Here is a 27,332-nt window from a genome sequence, read left to right on the forward strand (position 1 = left end):
TGTGAATTGCCTGCTCATATTCTTTGCCCAGTTAAAAAACATGAAGTTGTTTTTCTGTCTCTCTTACTCTACATTTATTCTACACAGTTAGAATGCATTTGAGATGTCTTTGCTTAGTTAGTGCCTTGCCTTTTCACATTGATTAAAGTATCTTTGTTGTATAGAAGTTTTAAAATTGATAGCCGGGCGCGGTGACTCATGCCTGTAATCCCAGCACTTTGGGAGGCCAAGGTGGATGGATCACGAGGTCAAGAGATTGAGACCATCCTGGTCAACATGGTGAAACCCCATCTCTACTAAAAATACAAAAAATTAGCTGGGAATGGTGGCGTGTGCCTGTAGTCCCAGCTACTCGGGAGGCTGAGGCAGGAGAATTGCCTGAACCCAGGAGGCGGAGGTTGCGGTGAGCCCAGATCGCACTATTGCACTCCAGCCTGGGTAACAAGAGTGAAACTCCGTCTCAAAAAAAAAAAAAGTTTTAAAATTGTTCATTTTATCAGTTATTTTTTATTTTACATTATGCTTTAAAAGAAAAAAAAAAAGCTTTTCTTGATACATCATTGAGTAACCCAAAATTTAGTGGTTTGGAAACAGCACTTATTTCACTATAGCTCATGGTTTCTGTGTGTTGGATATTCAGTTAGGGCTTAACAGGGTGAACTCCTCGCTCTGTCGCTTCCGTTTTTTTTTTTTTTTTTTTTTTTTTTCCTGCGACAGAGTCTTGCTCTGTCGCCCAAGCTGGAGTACAGTGGTGTGATCTCGGCTCACTACAACCTCCACCTCCTGGGTTCAAGTGATTTTCCTAGCTCAGCCTCCCAAGTAGCTGGGATTATAGGCATGTGCCAGGACACCCAGCTAATTTTTATATTTTTAGTAGAGATAGGGTTTCCCCATGTTGGCCAGGCTGGTCTCAAAATCCTGACCTCAAGTGATATACCTGCCTTAGGCTCCCAAAGTGCTAGGATTACAGGCATGAGCCATTATAAGGTGGGGTGACTTGAAGTCTGGGGTGACTTGACAGCTGTGTCTTGCTGTTGATTAGACATAGGCTGGTTCTACACATTTTTCCATACATTGAGTAGGAAATCAAGGACAATAATCAATAGAAGTGTGACAATACGCAGTTTTTCTTTTCTCTAATATAAATGCTTCTTAAATTTAATTATTATTTATGACTATTAATATGTTGTCATGTTAGAGAAATATCTGCTGTTCTTATGAGTTAAATAGGAGTTTGGTTTTTTTTTTTTTTTGAGTCAGAGTCTCGCTCTGTCACCTAGGCTGGAGTGCAGTGGCTTGATCTCGACTCACTACAACCTCAGCTTCTCAGGTTCAAGCAATTCTCCTGCCTCAGCTTCCCAAATAGCTGGGATTACAGGTGTACACCACCATACTCATCTAAATTTTGTATTTTTAGTAGAAATAGAGTTTCGGCCTGTTGGCCAAGTTGGTCTTGAACGCCTGACCTCAATTAATCTGCCTACCTTGGCCTCCCAAAGTGCTGGAGTTACAGGCATGAGCCACCATGCCTGGCATAAGAGTTTTTAATCATGATTTAGAGTTGAATTTTGTTAAATACTTTTTTTTGCATTTTGATAGGATAACATAATTTTCTCCTTTTAATTCTTTAATGCTGTGATTAACATTAATAGCTTTTCAGAAATAGACCTGTCCTTGCATTCTCTGAATAAAACCTACTTAATCATGACATGTTAATATTTTAATACTCTGCTGGATTTGATTTACCAATATATTTAGGATTTTGCAACTGAAATTGGGTAGAGGTTTTGCTTTCAAATTTATACTGTCTTCACAAGTGAAGTTTTTTTCTTTGTCTTTCATCTTTTTCATAATAAATAAATAATAATCCAAAAGACAGCAGAAAAAGAGAAAAAAGAATAAAAAACATATGAGACTATTTGTAATAAAAAACAACTAGCAAGATGACAGATTTAAATTCAACCATATTAATGATTACATTAAATATAAATGATCTAGATACCACAATTAATAAGAGATTGTCAAATCAGATAAAAATGTAAGACTCAACTATATGCTGTCAAAGAGAAACCTGTTTTAAATATAGAGATATAGGTAAATTAAAAGTAAAAGTGTATAAAGAAATATTCTACAAAAACTAATCAAAAGTAAGCTGAGTGGTTATATTAATTTTAGACAAAGTAGGTGTCAGAGCAAGGAATATTATCAGGCAAGCCAGACATTAACGATAAAGGAATGTTTTCATCAAGAATTATCAATTCTTTATAACAATCCTAAAATCACGTGTACCTAAAAAGTAACATCTATCCCAGAAAATTTGAGATTTTATGTAAAAGGGATAATTTCCTAGAAAAATATAAATTAGCAAAATTGTTTCATGATTTTAAACACCTGAATAAATCAATAATCAAGAAATAAACTGTATCAAAATTTAAAATTGCCATCCCTTAAAAGAAGACATTTAAAAAAGACTCCAAAAAAACTGAATTACCACACATAGGCAGAATAGATTTAGTTAAACTTTAAAGAACAGACTGTTCTAATTTATATACAGTTTCTCATATTGAGGCTATTACTTCATTATGTTTTGACTTTTGCTGTTGCTGAGGAATAGTCTGTTGTTAGGTTAATTCTTATTTCTTATGCGACAATTTGTCTTTCTGACATATTTTATGATTTGCTCTTTATCCTTAATGTTCCACAGTTTCATCTTGATGTGTCTAGGTGTGGATATATTTTTATTTATTCTTCTTTGGGCACAAAACATGCTTTTAATCCGAGAAACTCAGATGGGCACAGTGGTTCCCACCTGTAATCCCAACACTTTGGGAGGCCAAGACCCGATCATTTGAAGCCAAGAGTTTGAAAGCAGCCTGGGCAACAAAACAAGACCCTGTCTCTGCAAAAAATAAAATAATTGGGCTGGGTACAATGGCTCATGCCTGTAATCCCAACACATTGGGAGGCTGAGGTGGGCAGATCATTTGAGATCAGGAGTTCAAGATCAGCCTGACCAACATGGTTGAAATACCATCTCTACTAAAATACAAAAATTAGCCGGACGTTGGCAGGCACCTGTAATCTTAGCCACTCTGGAGGCTGAAGCAGGAGAATCGCTTGAACCTAGGATGTGAGGGTGAAATGAGCATAGATCTCGCCACGGCACTCCAGCCTGGGCATCAGTCAGACTCTGTCTCAAAAAATAAAAATAAATAAAATAAAATAATTGTCTGGGCATGGTGGCATGCACCTGTAATCTCAAATGCTTGGGAGGCTGAGGTGGGAGGGTCATTTGAACACAGGAGTTGAGGCTTAACTGAGCCCTGATCATGCCCCTGTACTCCAGCCTGGGCAACACGGGACACCATTTCTCTAAACAAACAAAGACATCTGAGAAACTTTTCTTTGTTCAATTCTAGCAAACAGTTCTTAAACTGTTCAAATTTTACCTCTTTATTATTTTCTCCATTTCTTTTTATGGCCCTTGTATTTGTTGTATATTAAACTTTTCAATATCTTCTAAATATCTGTTGATGGTTTGTTTTTTTAAAACAGTTTCACATACCATAAAATCAACCCTGTATACAATTTATTGGTTTTTAATATATTCACAGATTTGTATAGCCATCTTTAATATGTAATTTTAGAATATTTTCATCACTCCAAAAAGAAATTCTATGTAAATCGGCAGTCACTTTCCATTTTCAGTTCCCCCAGTTCATAGTATACATGTATATACCTAAGTATATATGAAGGAAGGTCCAAAAAGATCCTGCGCATAGGAGCATAGGACTCCCTGTGGAGTCACTCTCCATTTCCTGTTCCCCCAGCTCCCATTATCCACTATCCTTCTTTCTCTCTCTATGGACTTGCCTACTCTGGACATTGCATGTAAGTGAAATTATACAATATATGGTCTTTTGTGACTAGCTTCTTTCATGTAACATAATTCTTTCCAGGTTTATCCTTGTTGTAGCATGTATCACAACTTCATTTCATTTTCTTACCAAATAATATTTCATTGTATGTGTTGTTGTATTTTGTTTAAACATTTATTATTGATGGACACTTGAATAATTGTAAATAATGCTGTTATGAACATTCGTATACAAAACCTACATATATGTAGGTTTTTGTGTGGACATATGTTTGTAGTTCTCTTATGTATATAACTAGGAATGGAATTGCTGGGTGACATAACTCTATGTTTAACTTATTGAGGAATTGCCAAAATGTTTTCTAAAGTGGCTGCAATATTTTGCAATCCCACTGGCATTGTATAAGGGTTCCAGTTTCCCCACATCCTTACAAACACCTGTTAGCTTTTTCGTTTTTGTTTTTTTTGCCATACTAGTGAGTGTGAAGTGATATCTCATTGTGGTTTTGATTAAGATTTCTCTGATGGCTAATGATATTGAGCATCTTTTCATATGCTTATTGGCCATTTGTATATCTTATTTGGATGAAATATCTGTCCATACCCTTTGCTCATTTTTAAATTGTGGTGTTTGTGTGTGTGTGTCTGTGTGTCTGTCAGTGTCAGGGTTTCACTCTGTCACCCTGGGTTGAGTGCAGTGGCACATGATGGCTCACTGCAGCCTCAACCTCCCAGGCTCCAGGAATCCTCCCCTTTGGCCACCCAAGTAGCTCAGACTATAGGCACATGATTCCACGCCCAGCTAATTTTTGTATTTTTTGTAAATAAGGCATTTTACCATGTGTGCCCAGGCTGGTCTTGAATTCTTGGGCTCAAGTGATCTACCTACTTTGGCCTCCCAAAGTGATAGGATTATGGATGTGAGCCACCTGTTCTGGCTGTGTTATTTGTTTTTAATTATTGAGTAGTTATAAGAGGTTTTTCAAAAACTATATTTTGGATACAACTGTCTTCAGATATATGATACACAAATATTTTCTTGCATTCTGTAGGTTATCTTTTCACTTTCTTAATAGTGTCCTTTGAAGGACAAAAGTTTATATCATCTAGTTTTCCTTTGATTGCTTATGCTTTTGATGTCATATCTAAGAAAACGTTGCCTAATCCATAGTCAAGAAGATTTATGCCTTTATTTTCTTCCAGGAGTTTTCTGTTTTTAGTCTTAGGTTTGGGTCACTGATTCATTCTTAGTTCCTTTTTGTGTATGGTGTGAGTTAGGGGGTCCAACTTCCTTCTTTTACATGTGTATATTCAGTTGTTCCAGCACCTTTTGTTGAAAAGATATTCTTTCCCCATTGAATTGTCTTGGCACCCTTGTCAAATATCATTTGACTGTACATGTAAGTAAGAATCTCAGTTCTATTCTGTTGATCTAACGGTCTAACATTAAGCCATTGCTACCACAATTGCTACCAGCAATCTGCTCTGATTGCTGTAGCTTTGTAGTAAATTGAAATCAGAAAGTGTGACCCCCTCCAATTTATTCTTCCTTTTCAAGATTATTTTGGCAATTCTGGATCTCTTATTACTAGATTTCTTGCAATGAGTTCTCCTTTCATGGTCTTAACTCTGTACAGTTTTATTAACCTTTCATGCTATTTAATCTGCAATTACTTTTTTCAAGGTCACTCATAATCTTTGGCCCAATTCAGTTATATTCCACCCCTCATTTTTGAGTCCTTTTTCAGTTTTCTAGAAACCTTTTTCATTTTGCACTTTCTGGTCCTCTTTTTGATATTTTTTCCTCATAATATATATTTTTTTCCAGCTAGGTAGTGAGCACTTCTCATGTTCTAAGTACCCTGTTAATCTCTGGAAAAGAAAATTCCAATTAAGCACAATTCCTTTCTCATGCTGCTTATGATAAATAATGTTAAGAGAGAGGCAGGTACATTCATTCACCTGTCTTTCATAAAGGAGAATCTGATTTTTGTTTTTGCTTTGATTTTGATAATGCATGTTAGCTTAAGTGTTTTTTGTTTTTTGGTTCTTGATTTTTGTTTTGGTTTTGAGATGGAGGCTTACTCTGTCACCCAGGCTGGAGTGCAGTTGCATGACCTCAGTTCACTGCAACCTTCACCTCCTGGGTTCAAGTGATTCTCCTGCCTCAGCCTCCCAAGTAGCTGGGACTACAGGCATGTGCTACCATGCCTGGCTAATTTTTTTGTATTTTTAGTAGAGATGGGGTTTCACCGTGTTAGCCAGGATGGTCTTGATCTTGTGACCTCAAGTGATCCGCCTAACTAGGCCTCCCAAAATGCTGGTATTACAGGCATGAGCCACTTTATGCAGCTGGCATAAGTGTTTTTAAACTTTAAAATAACAGTTTAAAAGAGCATACTTATATTAAAATAATTGTGAAATATAAAATCAAGCACTATCTCTGTGGAAAGTTGAATACAAATGAATTGCAAGAAAGGCAAAAATCTACCTCTAAAAAAATGATACAAACATACCTATGCATAATAATAATAAAATATATGAGTAGTTTAATTATTTTTTATTGTTCACTTTCACTCATTTATACATTTATCCAAAATAAATATTTTGAGTATTGTGTGTATTTTTCCAAAACCAAATTATCCCAATTACTCATCATCAACTTGGTCTCCAGCAATTTAGTTCCATTTTGACAGTAACTGTTTGAAGTTATTGCAGGCCCCACGGTTTAAGGTCTCAGTCCCATAAGACTGCCCCCACTTCAAATGCTGGTTACCAATAGGGTGTCTAGGTGACTCACAGTTGTGACTGACTAAAACTAATCAGAGGTTCCCACAACCCCCTTCAGCTTCAGTTATTTGCTAGAATGACTCATTGAGCTCAAGAAAGTGCTATACTTACAATTACAGTTGATTATAACAGATAAAAATGAGCATCCAGATGGTGAGGTATATAAGGCAATGTGTAATAGGATCCTGAGCATAGGCGCCTCTGTCCCCATGGAGTCAGCCTATGCTACCCTCTCAGCACATGGATTTGTTTACCAACTTGGAAACTCTACAAATCCCATAATTTAGTGGTTTTTATGGGGGTTTAATTACATAGGCATGCTTGATGAAAATTGGTGCTGTGGTTTGATGTCCCTGCCAAAAATCATGTTGAAACTTGATGTTGCCATTGTAGCAATATTAAGAGGTGGAGCCTTTAAGATGTGATTAGGCCATAAAGGCTCCACCCTTATGAAGGGATTAATGCACTTACCTGGGCAGTGGGCTAGTTATCTTGGGAGTGGGCTTCTGATCAAGAGACAGATTTGATGGATATTCTTTCTTTATCTTGGGCACTCCCTTACCTTCCATCCTGTTATAATGGAGCATAGCAGCTGTCATAAGATGCCAGTGCCATGTTCTTGGAGTTCCCAGCCTCTAGAACTGTGAGCAAAATAAACTGCTATTATTTATAAACTACCTATTCTGTGCCATTCTGTTATAGCAGCAGAATAGGGACTAAGACAATTGGCCATTAGTGATTGAACTCAGCCTCCAACTCTTTTCCCCTCTTTGGAAGTCAAGGAGTAGAATGGAATGTTTTAACTCCCTAATCATGTGGTTGGTTTTTCTGCAGACCAGAAACATGATAATGCTATCTAGCCCTCCTCTTCCCATAAGTCATGTGATTAGCATAAAAAAACAAATTCCAGGGTTTTTAAGATTTCTGTACCAGTAACTATGGGCAAATATTAAATATTTATTACTACACCACAGAATTTACTATATAATATAGGGAAGGAAAAATATCTTTCTCTTTACCCATCCTAGGTTCATGGCTAAGTTTCCTGCACATGCTGTTTCTCAGATTTCTTTAGCTTAAAATATTCGGTATGTCACAGTGTCATGGTTTTGGGGGAGAGCATTTCCTGAATCCCATCAGTATCAGACATAATTCTGGCTTTTATGAAACTTGAAGACAGAAAACAAATTGATAAAAAGAAAATCCTGGCTGAGTGCAGTGGCTCACACCTGTAATCCCAGCACTTTGGGAGGCTGAGGCAGGCAGTTCACTTGAGGTCAGGAGTTTGAGCCTGGCCAACATGGAGAAACCTCATCTCTATAAAAATACAAAAATTAGGCCGGGCACAGTGGCTCACGCCTGTAATCCCAGCACTTTGGGATGCAGAGGTGGGTGGATCACGAGGTCAAGAGATCGAGACCATCCTGGTCAACATGGTGAAACCCCATCTCTACTAAAAATACAAAAAAAAAAAAAATTAGCTGGGCATGGTGGCGCGTCCCAATTACTCAGGAGGCTGAGGCAGGAGAATTGCCTGAACCCAGGAGGCAGAGGTTGCGGTGCGCTGAGATCGCGCCATTGCACTCCAGCCTGGGTAACAAGAGCGAAACTCCGTCTCAAAAAAAAAAAAAAATTAGCCAGGCGTGGTGGCATGTGCCTGTAATCCCACCTACTCAGGAATCTGAGGGAGGAGAATCTCTTGAACCCAGAAGGAGGAGGTTGCAGTGAGTCGAGATTGTGCCACTGCACTCCAGCCTGGGCCACAGAATGAGTATTCGTCTCAAAAAACAAGCAAAAACATCCTAAAAGTGGGGTATAAATTATTCAGTGATAGAGATATGCATAGCATAGCATCTTACGGAATATTAGGATTACCACACTTACCAACCTGCAGGGCATGCAATGAGACAACTAGGGTTGGAATGGAGAGGTGAGTATTTCTGGAGAAGGTTGCTTTTTGCCTGACAAGTGGAAATAAGACAGAGACAGAGAAAGGGTGAGAAATGTGCTGGGATATGAATGGCAGGAAAAGGTCAGTCAAGGTGAGGTCACTCTCTTCTCAGGATGATATATAGGAAAGATTTTCAGATTCAAAGTGTTACTTATACTTTTTATATCCTGACTTCTATATTGTGAAATCCCGTTAAAAATACTGTAATGAGACCAGGCATGACAGTCACGCCTGTAATCCCACCAGTTTGGGAGGCCAAGGTGGGTGGATCACAAGGTCAGGAGTTCAAGATCAGCCTGACCAATATGGTGAAACCCTATCTCTACTAAAAGTACAAAAAATTAGCCCCGCAGGGTGGCCTGTGCTTGTAACCCGAGCTACTTGGGAGGCTGAGACAGGAAAATCGTTTGATACAGGGAGGCGGAGGTTGCAGTGCCAGACTCCATTTCCGAAAAAATAAAATAAATTTATACCTAGTCAAATTTAGATATTCAGGTGATGAAGTTTGACAGCTTTTCATGATCTTGTCCTTTTCTCACAGTTTTATTGTTTTAAATTCAGCTCTTAAGAATCACAAGCAGGAAACTCAGACATGTCAGTTTCATTTTAACTACTAATTGAATTGAATCTGATTAATTAGTTTGAGTGTAATCAAATCACTATTCCTGTAACTTTAAAGAAACATATTTCCTGTTCAGCCCAGAGTAATTTAGGCATTGTCAGTCCAGGCAATCGTCTTAGCCAGTGTTGAAAGAGAATAAAACCAGTATTACTTTGAAAGTTCAAAATAAAAGAGCTTTTTTTTTTTTTAAGATGGGGTTTCACCATGTTGGTCAGGCTAGTCTTGAACTCCTGACCTCAGGTGATCTGCCCACCTTGGCCTCCAAAGTGCTTGGATTACAGGTGTGAGCCACCACGCCCGGCCAGAGCTTTTTTTTTTTTTTTTTTTTTAACTTTTCAGGCTGCATGAACTCCTTTCTCATGAATGAGAACTTAAGAATTCATTTAAATAATTATAGTTAAATATATAAATACAAATGTGATTATTTTCAGAAGTTGATTTATCTGAGTGATAATTTTTTTGTTGCATACCTTAACCCAGTCATGATGAAAAAATTACATGCTTTTTCTTTTTCAAGCTATTATCTGTTGATTTTGATGGTTTTGTTGAAAAGCTACATGGTGTTTTAATATCTGCCTTTTTCTGATTATTTGACAATTTCTAATTTTTATTGAATGTTAACAATATGATATTCTGTGGACATCCACTGTTCGTTAGCTAGATAATACATCTGATGGGTGAGGAGGCAGAGAATTCCCCAGAGACAGACCAAGGAATGGAGAGTGACTGCTTAATTGGTATGGTGTTTCTTTTGGGAATGATAAAATGTTCTGGAATTAGATAGTGGTTATGGTTTCACAACATTGTGAATGTACTAAAACCACTGAATTGTACACTTTACAGTAATTAAGATGGTTTGTTTTATCTGAAAAAATTTATTGTGATTTTTAAATTGTAGTATTTCAGGGAGGAATACCTAAAACATGTGGAATACTGCTATTCTGGATATTTAAAACTCATCCTGGAATTACAACAATGTGCAACATTCTTAACTCTCTTATTTAGCTGCCAAAATGCCCAAGCAATATGCCATTGACAAATTCTGAAAGATGTTAAAGAAATTATCCTACAAAACACATTGAATTTATTGCTGGAGTGTCTTTGACACCTCAGTAGAATGACATTCCTCAGGTTCCAGTAATAAAAAACTGTCCTTCTTTCAAGAAAACGATTTATTTTTACCTCATGAATACTGTAAGTGATATAAACAAATAAAAGCTGTATATGACTGCCATTTCTTCTTTGCACGGATGACCAGGAAACTGAAAGCCATATATTTATAGGTCCCTCAATAACAAAGGTTACAGAGTCTTGTTGAATGTATTTTTTTTCTTTCTTTCGAGACTGAGTCTTGTTCTGTTGCTTAGGCCGGAGTGCAGTGGTGCAATCTCAGCTCACTGCAACCTCCATCTCCTGGGTTTAAGCGATTCTCCTGCCTCAGCCTCCTGAATAGCTGGGACTACAGGCGCACACCACTGCGCCCAGCTAATTTTTGTTTTTTTAGTAGAAACAAAGTCTCTTCACGTTGGCCATGCTGGTGTCAAACTCCTGACCTCAGGTGATCCACTCGCCTCTGCCTCCCAGAGTGCTGGGATTATAGACATGAGCCACCTTGCCTAGCCCCTGAATGCATTTTTAATTCCACCCTTATTCTTAACCTCATCTTATTTTTCTCTTTTCATTTCCTTAATTTGCGTTTTATTTTGTATACGATGTATCTTAGTGTATTACCTCACATCTTATTTTAGAACAGTAAAGGATATACAAATACAAGATCCTTTTAAACCAAGGCTCTTATAATTAGAAGGGGGAAAAGTTAAAAATGCAAATATGTGTTTGAGTAATGTATCTATGTAAATTTACATAAATTTAAATTAGTAGTCTTTATAATGGTCAAATTCTTAACTTTTTAAGGAGGCAAGAGAACAAGTGGCAAACGTTAAATAAGCAAAGGGAAGGGAACTCTGGAGATGATGAAAAGTTATATAAATGATTGATATGTGAATGGCCTCCTATTGTCAGTGGTAAATTATAGAATTCAAGAATACTGAAAATTCAAAAATGGAAATGGGTCAATAACTGCAGAGGGAGAAGGGGAAGCACAGTGGAGATGTTTTCTTAAATTGGTGGCTTTGCTGTTTGTCTAATGTTGATTCAGTCTAAATCCAACTGTGATTAATCAAATCAAAGGCTGTACATGACATTTTTATACTGTGCATTTGCATGTATCTAGCTTAGAAGGACATTGCTGTCACATCATAAGATATGTCAACATTGCTTTATGTAATATTTTTAACATGGCAGCCTATTACAAAATACTATTGTTTCTAAATGATTTTTTAAATTATCTACATGTAGTATTTCCCTTCATGATTTTTAATATAGTTTCTATATAATTATTCAATTAGTTTCATTTCTTTTATTTATTACCTTTGTATTTCCAGCAGCAAGGACAGATTTAATATATATATATATATATATATATATTTTTTAGATGGAGTCTCACTCTGTTGCCCAGCTGGAGTTAAGTGGATCAATCTGGGCTCACTGCAGCACCCCCTCCCGGGTTCAAGCAATTCTGTCCCAGCCAACCAAGGCCCGGCAAATTTTTGTATTTCTAGTAGAGATGGGGTTTCACCATATTGATCAGGCTGTTCTTGAACTCCCGACCTTGTAATCTGCCCACCTTGGCCTCCCAAAGTGCTGGGATTACAGGCGTGAGCCATCGCCCCCAGCCTTAAACACTTATTAGATGCTTAGTAATCACTGATTTTGCTTCTGAAATTTTTGCCATAATCATTTTTTCTCTCTAGATCATCTCATCAGTATATGTGTTATACTGTCTCACATTTTAACACAAAAATAACTTTGAAGACTCTTCCAGGTATAGTACCATTTATACTACCCTTCATAGCAAAACTCGGTCAGAGTTGTCCCTATATGCTGCTTTCATATCCTCATCTCATTTTCTCTGCTTTTTACCGTTTTCATTCTTTTGTCCTTACCACTTCACTAACAACATTCTTGTCATGGACACCAGTGAAATTTATCTTGCGGCTAGTGCAGTGGCTCATACCTGTAATCCCAGCAGTTTGGGAGACTGAGGCAGGCACATCACCTGAGGGAGTTTGACACCAGCTTGGCCAACGTGATAAAACCCTGTCTCTACAAAAAAATACAAAAGTTAGCTGGGTGTGGTGGTGCATATTACTAATCCTAGCTACTTAGGAGGCTGAGACAGGAGAATTGCTTGAACCCTGGAGGTGGAGGTTGCACTGAGCCAAGATCGTGCCACTTCACTCCAGGCTGGGCGACAAAGTGAGACTCTGTCACAAAAAATAATTTATCTTGCTAAATCCTCAGGCCTCATGTTGTTTTCCCTGAAGCATTTGTCACAAAATGTTTCATGTTGTCTTTCCTGAAACTCTTCCCTTGGGTACTTAACTTTGTCAAGATCAAACTCTTGATTTCTTGCTACTGTTACCACTACCACCACCAGCTATCCTATTCCTATCCCATTGTTTTTTATCTCAACATTTGGCAATGTCGTTTACCCAGCTGATCTGATCAAAACCTTGGAATCATCCTTAATTATGCTGTTTTTTCTCATTTAGTCTATCGGCAACCAAATATCAAAAATATCACTTCTCTCACCACCAATGTAGCTACCATGGTAGTCATCGTATTTCTACCTGAGTCACTACAGTTGCTCAACTGGACACTGTATTTTGATTCTCCTTTCTCTTCCACATCCCCAAGATTATTCCATATACAGTGACTAGAGTATTGTTGTGTTTTTTAAAATCAAATAACATCATTTCCTTAGTCATAATATCCCATATGGCTTTCGGCACATGTGGAATAACATCTAGAGTATTTACTGTTGCTTTCCAGGCCCTCAATAGTCTCTGCCTTGCTCTCCTACCCCCGATCTTATTCTGTATGAGCCCTGGCCATTCTTGTCTTTTTTTTAAAAAAAAAAACACCAGGCCTTCTCACCTCAGGGCCTTGGCACTTGCTATTCTATCTGGTTACTTGATTCTCAGGGTAATTATCTTCTCAGAGATTTCTCCTTGCCATCATTTCATCTCTTTACTCTTCAGTGTAGTACTTATCACTATAAAAAGGATACAGTTTGTAAAAATGATATTGTAGGTCTCTACTGTTAGAATGTAAATTCTACGAAGCAGAGACTTTGTCTTGTTCACTGCTGTATTCCCAGGTCTAACACAGTACCTGCCACATAGAAGTCAATTGACGAATCATTCTTTTTTCTTTATTGTTTTTATTATTTTTTTCTTAAATTGCATTTTAGGTTTTGCAGTACATGTGAAGAACAGGCAAGATAGCTGCATAGGTACACACGTGGCAGTGTGATTTGCTGCCTTCCTTCCCTTCACCTAATTTCTGGCATTTCTTCCCATGGTATCTCTCCCAAACTCCCCACCCCCCGCTGTCCCTCCCCTATTCCCCCCAACAGACCCCAGTGTGTAGTGCTCCCCTCCCTGTGTCCATGTGTTCTCATTGTTCAACACCCACCTATGAGTGAGAACATGCAGTATTTAATTTTCTGTTCTTGTGTCAGTTTGCTGAGAATAATGGTCTCCAGGTTCATCCATGTCCCTACAAAGGAAATGAACTCATCGTTTTTGATGACTGCTTAATATTCCATGGTATATATGTACCACATTTTCCCAGTCCAGTCTATCATCGATGAGAATTTGGATTGGTTCCAGGTCTTTGCTATTGTAAACAGTGCTGCAGTGAACATTCATGTGCATATGTCCTTATAGTAGAATGATTTATAGCCCTTTGGATATATACCCAGTAATAGGATTGCTGGGTCAAGTGGAATTTCTATTTCTAGGTCCTTGAGGAATTACCACATTGTCTTCCACAATGGTTGAACTAATTTACACTCACACCAACAGTGTAAAAGTGTTCCTATTTCTCCATATCCTCTCCAGCATCTGTTGTCTCCAGATTTTTTAATGATCGCCATTCTAACTGGCGTGAGATGGTATCTCAATGTGGTTTTGATTTGCATCTCTGTGATGACCAGTGATGATGAGCATTTTTTCATATGTTTATTGGCCTCATATATGTCTTCTTTTGTAAAGTGTCTGTTCATATCCTTTGCCCACTTTTGAATGGGCTTGTTTTTTTTTCTTGTAAATCTGTTTGAGTTCTTTGTAAATTCTGGGTATCAGTCAGCCATTTGTCAGATGGGTAGATTGCAAACATTTTTTCCCATTCTGTTGGTTGCCAATTCACTCTAATGACTGTTTCTTTTGCCATGCAGAAGCTGTGGAGTTTGATTAGGTCCCATTTGTCTATTTTGGCTTTTGTTGCCAATGCTTTTGGTGTTTTGGTCATGAAGTCCTTGCTTACTTCTATGTCCTGAATGGTTTTGCCCAGGTTTTCTTCTAGGGTTTTTATGGTGTTAGGTCTTATGGTTAAGTTTTTAATCCATCTGGAGTTAATTTTAGTGTAAGGTGTCAGGAAGGGGTCCAGTTTCTGCTTTCTGCACATAGCTGGCCAGTTTTCCCAACACCATTTATTAAACAGGGAATCCTTCTCCATTGCTTGTTTTTGTCAGGTTTGTCAAAGATTGGATGGTTGTAGATATGTTGTGTTGCCTCTGAGGTCTCTGTTCTGTTCCATTGGTCTATATCTCTGTTTTGGTACCAGTTCCATGCTGTTTTGATTACTGTAGCCTTGTAGTATAGTTTGAAGTCTGGTAATGTGATGCCTCCTGCTGTGTTCTTTTTGCTTAGAATTGACTTGGCTATGCGGGCTCTCTTTTGGTTCCATATGAAGTTTAAGGTGTTTTTTTCCAGTTCTGTGAAGAAAGTCAATGGTAGCTTGATGGGGATAGCATTGAATCTATAAATTACTTTGGCAATATGGCCATTTTCACGATATTGATTCTTCCTAACCATGAACATGGAATGTTTCTCCATCTGTTTGTGTCCTCTCTTATTTCATTGAGCAATGGTTTGTAGTTCTCCTTGAAGAGGTCCTTTATGTTCCTTGTTAGTTGTATTCCTAGGTATTTTATTCTCTTGGTAGCAATTGCGAATGGCAGTTCATTCTTGATTTGGCTCTCTTTAAGTCTCTTATTGGTGTATAGAAATGCTTGTGATTTTTGCTCATTGATTTTGTATCCTGAGACTTTGCTAAGTTGCTTATCAGTTTCAGGAGACTTTGGGCTTAGATGATGGGGTCTTCTAGATATACTATCATGTTGTCTGCAAATAGAGACAGTTTGGCTTCCTCCTTTCCTATTTGAATACCCTTTATTTCTTTTTCTTGCCTGATTGCTGTGGCTAGAACTTCCAGTACTATATTGAAAAGGAGTGGTGAGAGAGGGCATCCTTGTCTAGTGCTAGATTTCAAAGAGAATGCTTCCAGTTTTTGCCCATTCAATATGATATTGTCTGTTGGTTTGTCGTAAATAGCTTTTATTATTTTGAGATACGTTCCATCAATACCTAGTTTATTGAGGGTTTTTAGCATAAAGGGCTGTTGAATTTTGTCAGAGGCCCTCTCTGCATCAGTTGAGATAATCATGTGGTTTTTGTCTTTGGTTCTGTTTATGAGGTGAATTATGTTTATAGACTTGCGTTGTTGAACCAGCCTTGCATCCCCGCAATGAATCCTACTTGATCATGGTGGATAAGCTTTTTGATGTGCTGTTGCAATTGGCTTGCCAGTATTTTATTGAAGAGTTTTGCTTCTATGTTCATCATGGATATTGGCCTGAAGTTTGCTTTTCTTGTTGAGTCTGTTGGGTTTTGGTATCAGGATAATGTTGGTCTCATAAAATGATTTGGGAAGGATTCCCTCTTTTTGAATTATTTGTAATAGTTTCAGAAGGAGTGGTACCAGCTCTTCTTTGTGTGTCTGGTAGAATTTGGCTGGACCTGGGCTTTTTTAATGTGGTAGGCTCTTAATTGCTACCTCAACTTCAGATCTTGTTATTGGTCTATTCACGAATTCGACTTCTTCCTGGTTTAGGCTTGAGAGGAGGCAAGTGTTCAGGAAATTATCCATTTCTTCCAGGTTTACTAGTTTATGTGCATAGAGTTGTTTGTAATATTCTCCGATGATGGTTTGAATTTCTGTGAGATCTGTGGTGATTTCCCCTTTATGGTTTTTTTATTGCATCTGTTTGGTTATTCTCTCTTTTCTTTTTTATTAATCTGGCTAGTGGTCTGTCTATTTTGCTGATCTTTTCGAAAAGCCAGCTCCTGAATTTATTGATTTTTTGAAGGGCTTTTTGTGTCTCTATCTCCTTCAGTTCTGCTCTGATATTTCTTGTCTTCTGCTAGGTTTTGAGTTTTTTTATCTTGTTCCTCTAGCTCTTTCAATTTTGATGATAGGGTGTCAATTTTGGATATCTCCACTCTTCTCATATGGGCACTTATTGCTATATATTTTCCTCTAGAGACTGCTTTAAATGTGTCCCAGAGATTCTGGTATGTTGTGTCTTCGTTCTCATTGGTTTCGAAGAATTTCTTTATTTCTGCCTTCATTTTATTGTTTATCCAGTCAACATTCAAGAGCCAGTTGTTCAGTTTCCATGAAGCTGTGCGGTTCTGAGTTAGTTTCTGAATTCTGAGTTCTAACTTGATTGCACTGTGGTCTGAGAGACTGTTTGTTATGATTTCCATTCTTTTGCATTTGCTGAGGAGTGATTTACTTTCAATTATGTGGTCAATTTTAGAGTAGGTGTGATGTGGTGCTGAGAAGAATGTATATTCTGTGGATTTGGGATGGAGAGTTCTATAAATGTCTATTAGGTTTGCTTGTTCCAAGTCTGAGTTCAAGTCCTGGATATCCTTGTTAATTTTCTGTCTGGTTGATCTGTCTAATATTGACAATGGGGTGTTAAAGTCTCCCACTATTATTGTGTGGGAGTCTAAGTCTCTTTGTAAGTCATTAAGAACTTGCCTTATATATCTGGGTGCTCCTGCATTGGGTGCGTATATATTTAGGATCATTAGCTCTTCTTGTTGCATCGGTCCTTTTACCATTATGTAATGTCCTTCTTTGTCCTTTTGATCTTTGTTGGTTTAAAGTCTGTTTCATCAGAGATGAGAACTGCAACTCCTGCTTTTTTTTTTTGGCTTTTTATTTGCTTGGTAAATCTTTCGCCATCCCCTTATCTTGAGCCTTTGCTTATCCTTGTATGTGAGATGGGTTTCCTGGTTACAGCACACTGATGGGTTTTGGCTTTTTATGCAATTTGCCAGTCTGTTTCTTTTGATTGGGGCATTTTGTCCATTTACATTTAGAGTTAATATTGTTATGTATGAATTTGATACTGCCATTTTGATGCTAGCTGGCCGTTTTGCCCGTTAGTTGATGCAGTTTCTTCATTGTGTTGATACTCTTTACCATTTGGTATTTTTTTGGAGTGACTGGTACTGGTTGTTCCTTTCTATGTGTAGTGCTTCTTTCAGGAGCTCTTGTAAAGCAGGCCTCGTGGTGACAAAACCTCTGAGTACTTGCTTGTTCACAGAGAATTTAATTTTTCTTTCATTTATGAAGCTTAGTTTGGCTGGATATGAAATTCTGGTTTGAAAATTCTTTTCTTTAAGGATGTTGAATATCGGCCCCCACTCTCTTCTGGCTTGTAGGGTTTCTGCTGAGAGATCTGCTGTGAGTCTGATGGGCTTCCCTTTGTGGGTAACCCGAGCTTGTTTCTGCCTGCCCTTAGCATTTTCTCCTTCATTTCAAGCCCGGTGAATCTGACAATTAAGTGCCTTGGGATTGCTCTTCTTGAGGAATATCTTTGTGGTGTTCTCTGTATTTCCTGGACTTGAATATTGGCCTGTCTTGCTAGGTTGTGGAAGTTTTCCTGGATAATATCCTGAAGAGTATTTTCCAGCTTGGATTCATTGTTTGTCATATTCAGGTACAACTATCAGACTTAGATTAGGTCTCTTCACATAGTCCCATATTTCTTGGAGACTTTGTTCATTCTTTTTTATGCTTTTTTCTCTAATCTTGCCTTCTCATTTTATTTCATTGAGTTGTTCCTCGACCTCTGATATCCTTTCTTCTGCTTGGTCAATTAGGCTGTTGAAACTTGTGCATGCTTCACGAAGTTCTCGTGTTGTGTTTCTCAGCTCCATGAATTTACTTATATTCCTCTCTAAGTTGTCCATTCTCATTAGCATTTCATCAAATCTTTTTTCAACATTTTTAGTTTCTTTGCATTGGGTTAGAACATGTTCTTTTAACTCACAGAAGTTTCTCATTACCCACCTTCCGAAGTCTGATTCTGTCATTTCATCACAATCATTCTCCATCCAGCCTTGTTTCCTTGCTGGTGAGGAGTTGTGATCCCTTGTAGGAGGAGAGGTGTTCTGGTTTCAGGTGTTTTCCTCCTTTTTGCACTGGTTTCTTCCCATCTTTGTAGGTGCTGATTTTCATATTGGGTCTCTGAGTGGATGTCCAGTTGATGATGAAGTTATTTCTGTTTCTCTTTTTTTTTTTCTAACAGTCTGGCCCCTCTGCTGTAGGACTGCTGAGGTCCACTCCAGGCTCTGCTTGCTTGGGGATCACCTGCAGCAGCTGCAGAACAGTAAGGGTTGCTACCAGTTTCTTCTTCTGCTATTTTTGTCCCAGAATGATGCCTGCCATTGTCAGTCTGATCAGTCCTTTGTGAGGTGACTTTTTGGATATACGGGGGTCAGGTAGCTGCTTGAGGAGACAGTCTATTTTTAAAGGAGCTCAAGTGGTGAGCTGTGAGCTCCGTTGTTCAGAGCTGCTGGGTCAGTACGTTTAAGTCTGCTGCAGCAGAACTCATAAACCCCTTTTTTTCCCTAGGTGCTCTGTCCCGGGGAGTTAGGGCTTTATTTATGAGTTTCCGTTGTGCTGCTGCTTTTTTTTTCAGGGCTGCCCTGCTCAGCAAGGAGGGAGCCTCGTCACTGTCTGCCTGCAGAGGCTTTGCTGTGCTGCTGTGGGCTCTGCCCTGCTGCCGTGTGAACTTCCCTGCAGTCTGTTTATATGGGTGTGGTTAGAACTGCCTTCACAATGGTGGCCCACCTCTGTAATGGACTCTCTCTGAAGTGGCAGGTTGCCTCAGCAATGGCAGACTACCTCCATAAGGGTGGATTGTCTTGGTAATGGTGGATGCCCCTCCCCCACAGACCTGGGCCGTCCCGGGTTCAGCTGTGCTTGCCCTGAAACTCTCAACCCAGGGTGTTTCCAGTTGCTGTTTTTTTTTTTTTTTTTTTTATGGGGGTGGGACCTGCTGAGCCTGATCATGTGGCTCTCTCCCTCAGAGCCTTTTTTTTTTTTTAAGTTGAACGGTTGACTCTCTTCCAGGCATTCCAGTCGCCTGCTGAAAAGACACTGGGATCTGTGTGATTTCCCATTTGGCAACCCACTGCGCCATCTGAAACAACGGTGCTGCCCAGGAATTTCCTTTCCTGGCTCCCTTTTTCTGTGCCCTGTTTAATCAGATGAATGGGCGACTCTGCCTTCCTGGAGCTCCAATCGCCAATTTAAAAGGGCAGCCAGACCAGTGTATTTTGTAAGGAGAACCGCTATGCCATGGTGCCAGCAAAATAGCCACACTGGCCAAAATAGCCACACTGGTGACCTGTTGTGCTCCTCTGCCTGGGAATCTCCTGGTCTGTCAGCAAGTGTCTGGAAATGCTGGTCCACTCACCCTCTGCACTTTCACTGGGAACTGCAATTCTGAGCTGCTCCTAAACTGTCGTCTTGGATCTTCCGTGATGAATCATTCTTTTGTTCATTCAGTAAATATTTAATTCATGTTTTAATGAGTGAATCAGAAAATGTTAAAATTGGCTTGTGATTCATATTCTGATTTTCATACTTGTTAAATTTTTTTATTATAAAATATACATAACATTAAGTTTATCATTTTAGCCATTTTAAAGTGTATTCAGTGACATCAAGTACATGCATTCATATTGTTGTACAACCATTATTTTTTCATCTTCCAAAACTGAAACTTTGTACCCATTAAATAATAATTCTCACTCTTCCTTTCCCAGTCCCTGACAATTATCATTTTGCTTTCTGTCTCTATGAATTTGACTATTCTGAGTACTGCATATATGTAGAATCATATTGTATTTGTCTTTTTGTGACTGGCTTATTCTACTTAGCATAATGTCTTTAAGGTTTGTGCATGTTGTTGCTGTTAAATATTTTTAAGTGGCATTTTTTCTCCAAGTACATGTAAATTAATTTTATATATGCCTTACATCTCAGTCATCTGTGACTCTCAAAAAATTTTATGAATGTAATTAACTAAACTTTACAGTATCCCTTGTGAAGTTGATAATTATGGTATTACAAACTGAAGAAGTACTGATAGATTGCCTAAGGTACATAATGAATATATGCCAAAATTCTAAGGACGGACCAGGGTTATGTAGTCTCTGTTGAAAGCATTAGACCAAATTTTTTGTTTGTCATGAAAGTATTATAAGTTCCAGGAAAAACCAAGAGCAGTAATCGTTATTTAATTTTTCTAAATATTTATAGCAATGTTCTTTGAGTAAAAAAGAGTAAAATACAAATTTTCTGAAACTTTGTATTTATTAATTGTAACTTTAGTTATTTGTCCTAACTGAATATTTCTTTGACCTCTATTATTAGATTGTATGGTTATTTTTCTAGTCTTCACAGCCATAGTCTGAAATTGATTTTTGAAAGTATGGGTTAGAATAGCATCATGTCTGTTTTTTAGGTATGGTGCTTGAAAACTTTATAAAACTAGTGCCTATGTTTGTCTAGATTCCTGGCTTATTTAAGTGATTTAAAAAAAAATATCTTGTGAGAGTCAAATTATCTGTCAATTTGGCACTTGTAGACAGAACCAAAATGGACTCTAATTTTGATATAAAACACCAAAAACTTCTATAATCAGACAATGTGTCTTAATATTAATTTCTAAATGCTTAATCCAAAGCTCTCTGTGGGTTGTTACAATTTGAATTGAATTCCCTGAAATCTTGTAGTTAGAGAAATAAAAGTATATATAACTAAAGCAACACATAATTTTTCTCAAATGAAACTTCATTGTATTACTTCACCCAAGTCATTGGTTCACTTTTGGATATTGTGTATACATTAACCTCAAGAATGTTTCAATAGCAGTTGGCAATGCCTCCTTCCTCTACTGGAAGCTTGTTTATGGTTCTAAAGTGGAAACTTAAGAGGGAGTGAGTAAGGATGTTGAGAAGCACTAATCAGTGTTGAAAGAATACAGTGGTAAAGTGTAGAAAAACAGGCAGCTTGTGTGTGTGTGTGTGTGTGTGTGTGTGTGTGTGTGTGTGTTTAATTTACCAAGTCTAATAGCCAGTTGTGCTTTGTTTGCATGTTTTTTTTTTAACACCAGCAAAGCAATGAAGTTGTCATCTCAGCTCTTGCTAAACTTCATGTAATAAGGCTCATTACTGTCTGAAAATTTTTTGATTTAACCTATAGGAATTACACCTTTTTAAAGAGAAATTTCACTTATACAGAACAATAAAGACAAGTGATGCAAATGAAGAATGTAATGCATTTTGATGGAATGCCAGTTTTTTGCAGAAAGGATAATGTAATTATTGATACCTCTTAGTAATTTATGGAAATGTAAATTTAGTTTTAGTCATAATAGTACATGAGAAAACAAAGCAATTCTGCCCAGCTGACCAAAGTAAAGCAATTTGCAGCTTTTAAATACCAAGCAATAATGCAATCTGAAGAGGTTTAAAACTCAGTTCTCCAAATCCAAGATTATTTTCCCACATAAGCACTATTATACATTAAAGATTCTGTGGTAAAATAAATCCTTTTCTGCAAACATAAACTTGAAAGACATTTGAAGATGTAAGAATTCCTCTCCTCCAAAATTTTAGAGCAATTTTATTGAAATGGACATATCCTACCAAACAGAATTGAGGTTTTCTTTTTCCAGTTCTAAAAATATTGAGAAAATAATTTTTCAAATATTTAGGAGCACCATTTACAGTCCAGTCCAGGTATGGTTTCTGAAATACATAGTAGTACCATCTGATGTGGCAGCCACAAGCCACATGTGGCTATTTAAATGTGCATAATTAAAATTAGTATTTGAAAGTTAATTCCTTAGTAATACCAGCCATATTATAAGTACTCAATAGCCACATTTGGCTATAGGCTACTATCTTAGTCTATTTCGTGTTGCTATAAAGGAATACTTGAAGCTGTGTAATTTATAAAGAAAAGAGGTTTATTTAGCTAACAGTTCTCATCAGCTCAGCTTCTGGTGAGGGCTGCACCAAAATATGGCAGAGAAGGTCAAAGGGGAAGCTGGCATGTGGTGAGAGGGACCCATCCCAAAGATATCTTGGCTTTATAACAACTCATTCTCACAGGAACTAATCCATTCCCCAGAGAACCAATCAAGTCTTTGAGAAGAACTCAATTACTACTGCTAGAATAGCACCAAGCCGTTCCTGAGGGATCCACCCCCATGATCCAGACAGCCTACCTTATGCCCCACTTTCCTGCAATATCACACTGGGGATAAAATTTCAACATGAGATTTGGTAGAAACAAACAAACCATATCCAAATCAAAGCAGGTATATATTAGACAGCATAGACACTGAACATTTTCATTATTGCAAAAGTTCCATTGCACAACACTGGATAGACCACATTGTCACCAATTTCCCATTATATAGTTTTCTATTATTTTCAAGTATCTCCCGCTCCTGCCAAAAAAGTATTGCTTATATCCTAAGACTGTGATTTTTTTCCCCTACTGAATAATCTTCAAATTTAAAAAGTCAGTATTTGAAATGATTAGATGATGGTATAAGCAAGTTAGGGTTTATAAAAATTTTATTAAACCTCAAAAAGAAATGCCAAAATATGTACAGTTGACACTTTAAAAAGAGAATGATAAAGACAGTCCTTAAGTTCTCCATGTCCATAGTCCATAATCCAAGATAACCACACTGAAACAGCCAAAAATAGCATATGATTTGTGATATTATTTTTCATATGTCAATTTTGAAAATAATTTTTGTATTGTACAACCATACCTTGAAAAGAGCATAGAACACAAAAAAATCAAACTGATATATAAATGAGTGATTATGTTGTGATTATTACTTTAACCGAATTTCAGAATTAATCAGCATTTACTTCTGTGTTCAGATTGAGAGAAGTGAGAAAAAACAGAGAGGTATTCTATTGATTTATTTTGTTGACTCTTTTTACTGAAGTAGGTACAGATAAATATCTTTACTTTGTAAGTATGTAGTGTTGTCAAGGAAATGTTAAGACTTGAGTATACTAAAATTGAGTACATAAAGAGAGACTTTGATTTGGGGCAGAGCATGAGGAAAAATAAAGATCATACACGCTGATTGCTGGAAAAATACTCATAGGATTGCATATCATGACTTAAAATTATTTTTTCATATTGGTAGGTGGGTAACATTTGTAGATGTTTTCTGGGGGTTAATATTATTGAGATTTTTCTCTGTGCCTATTTACTAAAACGGTGACTTGTAGAGAAATAGCATATAACCAATACATTAGTTGAATTATGTTTTCATAAAATGTAATATTATTTTTTATATGTGTAATTTGAATAAGTTTCTTAGTCTTGAAATGGTTTGAAAGAATTACGTTTTGCTTGTAAAAACCATGTTGGATTTTTATGAGCAGCTTTAAGATTTGTCTGGCTTTATCCTCTAGTGTCGTTTTAATTTCATTTATTTTTTTTTCTTTATGCAATTGTAGGTACCTAGTAAGTCATTTATAAAAACTGCTACCAGGAGGAAGGAATGCCTTTATTAGGTTTTTATACTATGAGCTTTAGTGCTTTAAGTAAACTATATTTTTAACTGTAAGTTTATCTTTAATTAACTTATAATTTTTCTAAAAAATCAAAAGTAAAATGGAACATTTATGTTTTTTTCAGATATGCATGTTGTTTGAGTTGTGATTGTTTACAATGGTTTTAATATCTCTTTTGAATTACAGAGTTTAATAGAAGTAGTTTTTTCCCTCACAAGACTTCTTATTTGACTCTGTTAACATCACATCACAAGACTTTTTTTTTTTTTTGAGACAGAGTTTCACTCTTGTTGCCCAGGCTAGAGTGCAGTGGCATGATCTCAGCTCACTGCAACCTCTGTCTCCCAGGTTCAAGCAATTCTCCTGCCTCAGCCTCCTGAGTAGCTGGGACTATAAGCACCTAGCACCATGCAGGTCAGTTTTTTTGTATTTTTAGTAGAGAGAGGGTTTCACCATGTTGGCCAGGCTGGTCTTGAACTCTTGACCTCAGGTGATCCACCTGCCTCAGCCTCCCAAAGTGCTGGGATTACACTTAGCCACTGTGCCCAGCCTATGACTTTTTTTTGTATTGATTAAAGTTGAGTGCTTAATGTTAGGCAACTAGGTCCTTGAAAGCAGTTTTTTTGAATACAGAGAGTAATGTGTTTTATGTACGTAGCCACCTTCTTTTTTTTTTTTTTTTTTTTTAGACAGGGTTACACCTTTACCCAAGATAGAATGTAGTAGTATGATCACAGCTCACTGTAGCCGTGACCTCCCTGAGCTCAGGTCATCCTCCTACTTGAGCTTCATGAGTAGCTGGGTGGGACTACAGTCATATCCCACCATGCCTTGACAATTTTTCTATTTTTTGTAGAGATAAGGTTTCACCATATTGCCCAAGCTGGTTTTGAACTCATGGGCTCAAGCAGTCTGCTTGCCTCAGCCTCCCAAAGTGTTGATATTACAGCCATGAACCACGTTCCCAGCCTATGTAGCTACCTTCTGATCTGATTTTAACCCTGAAATTCCACTTCTCTTACTTCCCATGTGCCCTACTTATAGATACCTGCCAAATTCTGCTGGCTGTTCTGTTTATTCTTCATATTCCCTTGGTGAACTAGCCCACAGACTTAGCTTGAACTATATTTTTATATAACATATTTTAAAATCGTGGACTATCCTAAATTTCTACCTGCTGGTGGGAAGCATCTTCATTTGAATGGCCTGTGGTAACACTGGTCTGCCTAGTTCTAAACATATGTTCATCCTAGGGTTTTGGTGATTATAAACAAAAACATGACCTGCCATACTATAATAAATAATGACCTATAAATAAACTCCAGTCCTTTTTTGCTTATTTCTGTCATACTAATTATATGATTCCTGATACTCTAGGTTAATTTAAATATGACTTCTGGCATCAAGAAAGACACAAATTTTAAACAGACTTTTTGGTTTCTGAAATTTCTTAAGTATGCTTCAGCTGTTTGCTAATTCTGTTTTCCTATTGCAGGTTTCACAACAGTGATGTCACAAGATTGACCTCCTGATCACAGTAAGATCAAAATGATAGTTAACCTTTTAAGGAAGTTTCATTTTCTCTGAGAATGAGAATTGACTTAGAAAACATTTGTAGCTTAAAATTATTATTTCTTTTGCCAGCCAATTGAATGTTAACATTTTAAATTAGTTGTATCATATTTCTATGTAGTTATTTAAATATCTTTGAAATTTTGCTCTACAGGATTTAAAAAATATTTAAAATGAAAATTACTTTTAATTTATAACTGCAATTATAGGCCTAAATATACTAAATTATTTCAGTGTGAGTTATACTCTGAACATCATCTTTTCTTTAGTTTTTATTTTTACCAGAAAATGGCAGAAAGTTTAAGGAGATTCCACATTAGGAAAAAATACCTAAAAGTAAATTACTTTACATTGTAATGAATTATTAAGGAAAGATTATGAAAATATAGCCTTGGTAGGCCGGGCGTGGGGGCTCATTCCTGTAATCCCAGCACTTTGGAAGCCCAGGCAGGTGGATCGCCTGAGATCAGGAGTTCGAGACCAGCCTGGCCAGCACGGCGAAACCCCATCTTTACTAAAAATACAAAAATTAGCTGGGCATGATGACATGTGCCTGTAATCCCAGCTACTCGGGAAGCTGAGGCAGGAGAATTACTTGAACCTAGGAGGCAGAGATTGCAGTGAGCCGAGATCATGCCACTGTGCTCCAGCCTGGGCAACAGAGAGAGACTCCATCTCAAAAAAAAAAAAAAAAAAATATGTATAGAGAGAGAGAGAGAGAGAGAGAGAGAGCGTCTTGGTAGAGTTTTTAGGCATCTTGCTTAAATTTTTTATTGATATTTATAGGATTTGTAAATAGTCTTCCAGATATGGAGAGTTTTTTGATAAAGGATGGTTCTCTTAAGTAATCGATACTTTTTAGTTTTATCTAAAGTGTTAATTTCCATTGTATGTAAGGAAATACATTACCTAAAGAAAAACTTTGCCAGGGCCTTAGAAAATTCTAAGTGGTAAAATCTGAATTTCAATCATGAGCTTTATATCATTTTTGCAAAATTCTCTTAAATAACAGATAAATTTCTAGTAAATATTTATTCCATGAACCTGCTTCTTCTTTGTTTTAATTTTTATTTTAACTCACTAAATCCAGAAGCATTAATTATTAGAAGTGTAAATTCACATAGAATGTTTGTATTTATGTTCATTTTTGTTTTTTTTTGAAAACTGGTTCATTTGTTAAGTTTAACATTTTGCTGAGACTAGAGAGAAGTTTTATTGCATTTTTAAAGGCATTATCATCATAATTTTGTCTACTTATGCTTATAGCATATTTATTCATTTTCCTAAGGGGACATTTTAACTTTCTTTGATTTGTAGCTCTTTCCTTATTTGTTTTTCTTAATCAGAATGTTGCCCTAACTGAATATTTTACAATAAAATATTGATATATTTCTCTAGAAACCTTCCAATCAGCATTTAGTGCTTTACAATCAAGGAAGTTAACATTAGCACTAAATGAATTTTCTTTTTTAATTTAAAAATGCTCACTCCTACAGCTTATTTTTATTTAAAAAAATTTTCCCACAGTTTATTTTTAGGGTAATATTAAGAGAGTAATTCATTGCAACTGATATAAATCCAACAATTTCAGGACGAGAGGTAATAGTTAATATTATTGTATTTTAAATAAGTTAAAGAGTAAGAAGTGTTCATGTGAGAGGTTCATAAGTGACTGATATTAGAAACCTT

At 37.0% G+C, this 27,332-nt stretch overlaps 1 protein-coding gene across 40 annotated transcripts in view; it reads left to right on the forward strand.

The window, feature by feature from the left end:
- BAZ2B (bromodomain adjacent to zinc finger domain 2B) overlaps positions 1-27,332 on the forward strand; it is a 449,976-nt gene that overhangs the window by 154,035 nt on the left and 268,609 nt on the right. For all 40 annotated transcript variants that reach the window (XM_035304715.3, XM_078327583.1, XM_078327573.1 and 37 more), the window contains one exon: positions 25,567-25,608. The gene's annotated coding sequence lies outside the window, so the exon portion shown is untranslated. The remainder of the gene's footprint in view (positions 1-25,566; positions 25,609-27,332) is intronic.

This window comes from Callithrix jacchus, chromosome 6 (genome assembly GCF_049354715.1).
Source record: "Callithrix jacchus isolate 240 chromosome 6, calJac240_pri, whole genome shotgun sequence".
NCBI classification, from domain to species: domain Eukaryota; kingdom Metazoa; phylum Chordata; class Mammalia; order Primates; family Cebidae; genus Callithrix; species Callithrix jacchus.